This window comes from Hylobates moloch, unplaced genomic scaffold, assembly GCF_009828535.3.
Source record: "Hylobates moloch isolate HMO894 unplaced genomic scaffold, HMol_V3 SCAFFOLD_3, whole genome shotgun sequence".
Lineage (NCBI taxonomy): Eukaryota > Metazoa > Chordata > Mammalia > Primates > Hylobatidae > Hylobates > Hylobates moloch.
The window spans coordinates 136,843,213-136,851,228 of NW_026652278.1; the positions used below are offsets into that span (position 1 = coordinate 136,843,213).

General features: G+C 41.6%; 1 protein-coding gene across 2 annotated transcripts in view; it reads left to right on the forward strand.

The window, feature by feature from the left end:
- CUNH4orf51 (chromosome unknown C4orf51 homolog) overlaps positions 1 to 7,377 on the forward strand; it is a 75,796-nt gene extending 68,419 nt beyond the window's left edge. Inside the window, exon 5 of one of the 2 annotated variants that reach the window (XR_009212611.1) lies at positions 7,270 to 7,377. The gene's annotated coding sequence lies outside the window, so the exon portion shown is untranslated. Of the gene's footprint in view, positions 1 to 5,911; positions 5,985 to 7,269 lie in introns of those variants that run through there. The other variant, XR_009212612.1, reaches the window with a different exon arrangement.
- Positions 7,378 to 8,016: the final 639 nt, after the last annotated feature.

Below are 8,016 nucleotides of genomic sequence, written 5' to 3' on the forward strand. Positions count from 1 at the left end.
TCACCTCTCTTTTTTTCTTAGCTAGTCTGGTTAAAGGTTTGTCAAATTTGTTTAGCTTTTCAAAAAACGAACTTTTAATTTCATTGATCTTTTGTATTGTTTTCTTCATTTCAATTTCATGTGTTTCTGCTCTAATCATTATTATTTCTTTTCTTCTTCAAATTTTGGGTTTAGTTTTCTCTTGCTTTTGTAGTTCTTTAATATACATCATTTGGTTATTTACTTGAAGTTTTTCTTCTTTTTTGATGCAGGCACTTATAGTTATAAACTTCCCTGCTTTTGCTGTATCCCATAGGTTTTTGTATGATGTGTTCCAATTATCATTTGTTTCAAGACATTTTTCAACATTCTTCTTAATTTCTTCATTGACCCACCGATCATTCAGAAGCATATTGTTTGATTTCTATGTATTTGTATAGTTTCCAAAATTCTTCTTGTTATTGATTTCTAGTTTTATTCCAATGTGGTTAGAGGAGATGTTTGATTTTATTTAAATTTATATGTGTTTGTTTCGTGAGCTAACATATGGTCTATCCTTTAGAATGATTCATGTACTGAGGAGAAGAATGTGTTTTCTAAAGCCATTGGATATAATGTTCTGTAAATATTGATTAGGTCCATTTGGTCAGTAGTGCAGATTAAGTTCAATGTTTAGTTGTTAATTTTCTGTCTGGAAGATATGTCCAATGCTGAAGGTGGGATGTTGAAGTCTCCAGCTATTATTGTATTGGGGTTGATGTCTCTCTTTAGCTCTAATAATATTTGCATTATATACCTGGATGCTTCAATGCGTGTGTGTGTGTGTGTGTGTGTGTGTGTGTGTGTGTATTTCAAATTGTTACATCTTCTTGCTGAATTGACCCCTTTATCATTATATAGTGACCCTCTTTGTCTCTTCTTATAATTTTTGAAAACTATTTTGTCTGATATAATTATAACTACTCCTGCTCTTTTTTGGTTTTCATTAACATGAAATATCTTTTTCCACCCTTTATTTTCAGTCTGTGTCTTTATAGGTGAAGTGTATTTCTTGTAGGCAACAGATCACTGGGTCTTGTTTTTTCATTTGTTTGTTTTAAAATCTATTCAGCTGCTCTATGTCTTTTAATCAGAAAGCTTAGTCCATTTACATTCAGTGTTATTATAGATAAGTGAGGATTTATTCCTGCCATTTTGTTGTTTGTTTTCTGGTTGTTTTGTGGTCTTCCTTCTTTTTTTTCATTCCTGTCTTCGTTTTAGTGAAGGTGATTTTTCACTGGTGATATGATTTAGTTTCTTGCTTTTTATTTCTTGTGTATCTGTTGTGCGTTTTTTGGTTTGAAGTTACCATGAGATTTGTAAATACTATCTTATCATCCATTTTTTTATTTTTATTTTTTTGAGACAGAGTCTCATTCTGTTGCCCGGGCTGGAGTGCAGTGGTGCAATCTCGCTCACTGCAACCTCCAACTCCTGGGTTCACACCATTCTCCTACCTCAGCCTCCTGAGTAGCTGGGACTACAGGTGTCCACCACCAAGCCCAGCTAATTTTTTGTTATTTTTTAGTAGAGACGGGGTTTCACTGTGTTAGCCAGGATGGTCTCAATCTCCTGACCTCATGATCTGCCTTTCTCGGCCTCCCAAAGTGCTGGGATTACAGGCGTCAGCCACCGTGCCCATCCATCACCCATTATTTTAAACTGGTAACAACTTAACACTGTTAGCCTAAAAATCAAACAAGCAAACAGAAAACTAATAAAGACTCTACACACCTTAACTTCATCTCTCACTTTTTAACTTTTTGTTGTTTCTGTTTATCTTCTATATTATCTATGTCTTGAAAAGTTGTTGTAGTTATTATTTTTAATTGGTTCATCTTTTAGTCTATTTAATATGAGAATAGTTTACACATCAGTTACAGAGTTATAATATGCTGTTTTTCTTCTGTGTATTTACATTACCAGTGAGTTTTGTACCTTCAGATGATTTTTTTATTACTCATTAACATCCTTTTTTTCCTGATTAAAGAACTCCCTTTAGCATTTCTTGTAGGACAGTTCCATTGTTGAAGAAGTCCCTCAGATTTTTTTCTGGGAAAAATCTTTATTTCTCTTTCATGTTTGAAGGATATTTTCACCAGATACACTATTCTAGGGTAAAAGATTTGTTTTTTTTTTTCCTTTAGTTCTTTAAATATGTCACGCCACTCTCTTGGGCTGTAAGGTTACCACTGAAAAGCCTGCTGCCAAACATATTGGAGCTCCATTATATGTTACTTGTTTCTTTTTTCTTGCTGCTTTTAGGATCCATTCTTTATCCTTGACCTTTGGGAGTTTGATTATTAAATGCTTTGAGGTAGTCTTCTTTGGATTAAATTCACTTGGTGTTCTATAACCTTCTTGTACTCGAATGTTGGTATCTTTCTCTAGGTTTGGGAAGTTCTGTGTTATTTTCCCTTTGAATAAACTTTCTACCCCTATCTATTTCTCTACTTCTTCTTTAAGGCCAATAACTCTTAGATTTGCCCTTTTGAGCCTTTTTTCTAGATCTTGTAGGAATGTTTAATTCTTTTTTATTTTGTCTCCTCTGATTATGTATTTTCAAATACCCTGTCTTCAAGGTCAACAATTCCTTCTGCTTGATCAATTCTGCTGATAAGAGATTCTGTTGCATTCTTTAGTATGTCAATCACATTTTTCAGCTCCAGAATTTCTGCTTGATTCTTTTTATTTCCATCTCTTTGCTAAATTTGTCTGACAGAATTCTGATTTCCTTCTCTGTGTTATCTTGAATTTCTCTGAGTTTCCTCAAAACAGCTATTTTGAATTCTTTGCCTTCAAGATCACTTATCTTTGTTTCTCCAGGATTGATCTTGGTGCCTTACTTAGTTCATTTGGTGCGGTCATGTTTTCCTGGATGATCTTGATGCTTGTGGATATTCAACAATGTCTAGGCATTGAAGAGTTAGGTATTTATTTTAGTCTTCGTAGTCTGGGCTTGTTTGTACCTATCCTTCTTGGAAAGGCTTTCCAGTTCTTCAAAGGGACTTGAGTGTTGTGATCTAATTTGTATCTGCATTAGGGGATACCTCAAGCCCAATAATGCTATGGTTCTTGCAGGTGGTAGAGGTACTGCCTTGGTGATCTTGGATAAGATCCAGAAGAATTCTCTGGATTACCAGGTAAATACTCTTGTCTTTTTCCCTTACTTTCTCCCAAACACAGTCTCTGTACGTGTTCTGAGCTGCCTGGAACTGGGGATAGAGTGACATAAGCAACCCGTCGCACTACCACTGGGACTACACTGGGTCAGACCTGAAGCCAGCACAGCACTGGGTCTTGCCAAAGGCGTACTGTAACTACTGCCTGGCTCTACTTATGTACTTATGTTTGCTCAGGGCCCTAGGGCTGTACAATCATCAAGTGAAGCTAGCCAGGCTTATGTCCTTCCTTTCAGGTCAGTGAGTTCCCCCAGTACCCAGGCAGGCCCAGAAATGCTCTTCAGGAGTCAGGGCCTGGAGTCAAAAACTTTAGAAATCTGCCTCATGCTCTGTTCTACTGTGGCTAAGCTGGTGCTCAAGCCACAAGACAAAGTCCTTCCCACTTTTCCTTTCCCTTTGCACAGGCAGGGGTGCCTCTCCCCATAGCCACCACCACCACCACGTGCCTACAATGTGGTGGGTACTGCCAGGTGACTGCTGATGTTCCCTTGAGGCCCAATGGCTCTTCAGTCAGCTTGTGGTGAATGCTGCCTGGCCTGGGACACACCTGTCAGGGCAGTGGGCTCCCCTTTGGCCCAGGGCAGGTCCAGAAATGCTGTCCATGAGCCAATATCTGGAATCAGGAACCTCAAGAGCCTGCTTGGTGCTCTACCCCACTGTGGCCATGCTGGTACCTAAGGTTCAAGACAAAGTCCCCTTTATTTTTCCCTCTGCTTATCTCAAGCAGAAGGAATCTCTCCCGGTTGGCACCACAGCTCAGAATGTTCTGGGTCTTATCTGAAGCCAACATATCTCAGTCTCACCCAAAGTTCTTGATGTACTATCTGGGTATCGCTGCTGGTTATGCAGGACCCAAGGGATCTTTAGTCAGCAGGTGATGAATGTTGCCAGGAGTGGCTCCTTCTCTTCAAGGCAGCAATTTCTTTCTGGCCCAGGATATGTCTAGAAACGTCCGTGAGCTAGGGCCTGGAATCGGCGCCTTATGACTCTGCCCAGTGCCCTGTGCTACTGTGGCTGAACTGTTATCCAAGTTACAAGACAAAGCCCTCGTTTCTCTTCCCTTTTCTCTGCTCAAGTGGAAGGAAGGGGTCCGTTTTGGAGCTGTAAGCTGTACTGCCTGGAGTTGGTGGAGGGGTGGCATGGGCACTCCCTTAGCTGCCCTGGCTGGTGTCTCAGTAGGTTGTATACCCTCTAAGTTCACTGGTTTCAAGTCCAGCACAGCACTAAGACCTGCCATTCTTGTGGCCTAAGCTGCCTTTTGAGTTTATTTAGGATTTCAGAGCACTTTAGCCCACGATGGTGGGTCTTGCCTGAACTCAAGTTCCGACCACTTGGATAGGCAATTCCCCTCTGGCTAGGGCTGTTCTAAATGCTGCCAGTATGAGTGGGCATCTGTTGAGTTCAGCCTAGTTTTGTTTTCCACTGTAACAAGGCAGCACTGAAGTCAGTGCAGGGTCCCACAATCGCTGTGCTCTCCCTCCCACAAGTACACAGATCTTGTGTGCCATGTGGTCACTGCTGGGGGGCTGGGGGAGGGATGGTCTTGGCAATTTAAGACTGTCTTTTCTACCCTCTTCAGTGCCTTTTTCAGTAATATGAAGTTAAAACCAGGTGCTTGCTCACCTGATTTTTGGTCCTTATGAAGATTTTGTGTGTGTGTGTGTCTGTGTGTGTGTGTGTAGATAGTTGTTAAATTTGGTGTTTCTGGTGGGGGAAAAAGAGGACGATTGGTGAATGCTTCTATTCGACCAGCTTGCTCCACCCTTGAAAAATATTGTCTTTTAATATGAATCCTAGAATAACAAAATTGATGACCTTCCTTCTGGGTGGTCCCACACATACATATTTATTATGTTTGTATCTTTTTTATGTATGTACCTATGCATTCTTTACATATACATTCTATGTATCCACGTGGCCATCCTATCCATCAGTCCATCTTTATCCCAGTCTGCCACTAATAATACAACTGCTAGTTGTGTGTCAAAGACGGGAAGAAACAGAGAAAACCCCTATACTGAATATTTTAATTTTCAATTATCTGTTATGAGTGCAGCTACTCCTTGTCCAGCCCTATGTTCCTGGGGGCGTTATATGCACAGAGAAGATGCCAGACAAATGTAATCTTTTTATTCCTAGTTGGAGTATGGCTCACAACCCCTTTCATGGTGAGTTTGGACCTAGGAGAGCCACTGGGATGCCTTTTGCTTGGGCTTGAGGCTGCCTGCAGAGGCCTGGGTGGTAACTTGTCCCTATCAGCCCTGTTTTGGCTCTCACGTGGCTTTCCTAGGTCAAGGAGGCTCTGGTGGAAGGCAGTGCACAACCCTCTCCAGTGGTTTCTCCCCAAAAAGTCCTAGAAGAGCTACATCCCATCAGAGAAATAACATACCCCCAATATGGGAGGACTCTAAAGAGACCCTGCTACATGAATGAGAAGGCTTTGCCTGCCTCTTAATGTGCCAACTCCTCCGTTTCTTAGCATCGTGACACAACACTGTCCTTGGCTCTGCCCAAGACCATCAGTCCTTCTCAGGAGTAGGGGGCCAGGAGTGGAGGGGAAGTGCATTGAGCTAACCCAGCAGGGTGGGTGGGTAACCAACATTGACCTAGAGGCTAAAGACCTGGCAACATTCACACCAAATATGATCATCGTATTGGATACCGCTTGTTCCCCACCTCACAGACTCACCTTATTCTACCTTTTGTTGTAGCAACCAGCTCGGGTCAGACGTCATTGACAGGACCTCCTCTCGGCTTCACCAAGTGGCTCTTGCTGCCTGCCCAGGGCTTCTTTGCCACCTCAATATTTAGTGTATTCTTTCATTATGCTAAAACTAAATAAAATGTTTCATTATACCTGCTCTAAGAAACCATTTACTCTTCTACAGAAAACATATGAAAAGTGGTTGTCAGAGCTCAGTGGTCACAGTGGCACTGGTGACTTTGAGGAGGCTGGAAGCAATTGGGATGGGAAATGGAGGGAGCAAAGTTGAAGAGATGAAAGTGGGCAGGGCAAAGCCTCTCCATCCATCTGACAAACCCCTAACTCATCAAACCAGATCAAACAGTTCAGTAAAATACGTTTAAGCCACCCTCAAGATGACTGCAGGCAATCCAAGCACGGAGAGTTAGCTTTAACCAGACAAGGAAAACTTTAAGCCGGGCATGGTGGCTCGTGCCTGTAATCCCAGCACTTTGGGAGGCCGAGGCAGGAGTATCACTTGAGGTCAGGAGTTCAAGACTGGCCTGGCCAACATGGTGCAACTATGTCTCTACTAAAAAATATAAAAATTATATGAATATGGTGGCATGCATCTGTAATCCCAGCTACTCGGGAGGCTGAGGCAGGAGAATTGTTTGAACCTGGGAGGTGGAGGTTGCAGTGAGCCGAGATCATGCCACTGTACTCCAGCCTGGGCCACAGAATTGAGACTCTGTTTCAAAAAAAAAAAAAAAAAAAAAAGAAGAGAAAAACTTTAGATCTCCCAACCTGTGAAGTGAGCAGAAAAATCTTTTTAGTCATTCTTTTCCCTTCACTGAGCCTGCTGTGACTTGAAAATATTGAGGTGCCATTTTTGCTGTAATTGCCTTACAAGGATTCTGCCTTGCAACCATCTCTCTTTCAAAAGGCTGACTTTTTCTTGTTTACAACAAACTGTAGAATCATAGTTGATTATATGTTATATTAGAGTGGGAAGGGGCCTTAGAGATCATTTAGTTCAGCGGCTCTTTTCATAAGATGCTTAATGGTATGTCATAATAACACCCCTAGTTTGTGTCTGAGCCAGGTTTGTAACTCAGGTAGCCTGACTCCAAGTAATCCAAATTTTCTCACTATACAGGGTAAAAAACCATCTATAAGGAATTATGTAGGGGGAAATGATTTTGAAGTCTGAATTGAAGCAGATTCTGTGCTCCTGGTTTATAATTCTACTGAAAACCAAGAACTAATGAATTAATACTTAGCTATATGAGAAAGGAATTCCAGGGGGATATGGCAATTGGTTTTTCTCTTCCCCTTTGCACCTCCTATCAGTGTGAGCAGGATCTGAATTTTCCTGTTTTACAGATTCAACTACAAAGAAAGAATTATGAACAGAAGCTCTACTACTTCATAAAGAAGAAGAGGCCTTGATTAATAAATAACCCTTCAGATGTTGCACAGGGAAAAACGGGGTGCCCCAATTTCTGGGAGTTACTGCACTTCACTTACCCTGGGGCCTGTTTTACAGGCATTTGCCTGCTTAGTTAATTGTAGTTATTCCCAAAATAAACCCCATTTTGTGTGGGACTCTTCTATTCTGAGGGAATGATGTAAGCAAGAATATTGGCTGGAGTATCTTGAATATCTGTGATAGATGGCTCCTTAGAATGAATCTTAAATCTCCAAGGGACTCCTTTTATCTTGTGATTTTGCTCACAGGTTCTAAGCTGCTGCTGGGAAGGGTTCCAGTTCTATATTCTCTGTCTTCTGGAAGCACCGATGAAATCACTCAGCTGCTACCCGCTTCCATCTCTCACTAAGCACCTCTTGGCTCTCCTTCGTCCCCACAGACTGAAAGCATGGAGGTGACTAATGAGATGTGTCTTCCCCTTCAAATTGTTCACAAGCCCCACATGACCTTTGGCAGGCAGGGGTTCTACTGTGATGTTTCTGACTGTGGATGAGGGGACATATGTGCTCACGACGGTTTGCTATTTCTCCTTGCTCTCCTGTGACCAGTGCGGCAGCTCTGTTAAATGTCAGGCATAGTTCATTGGTGGCCCCCAAACAATCCATCAGCAGTGGACACATTATAGAAAACATGGCTTTGAG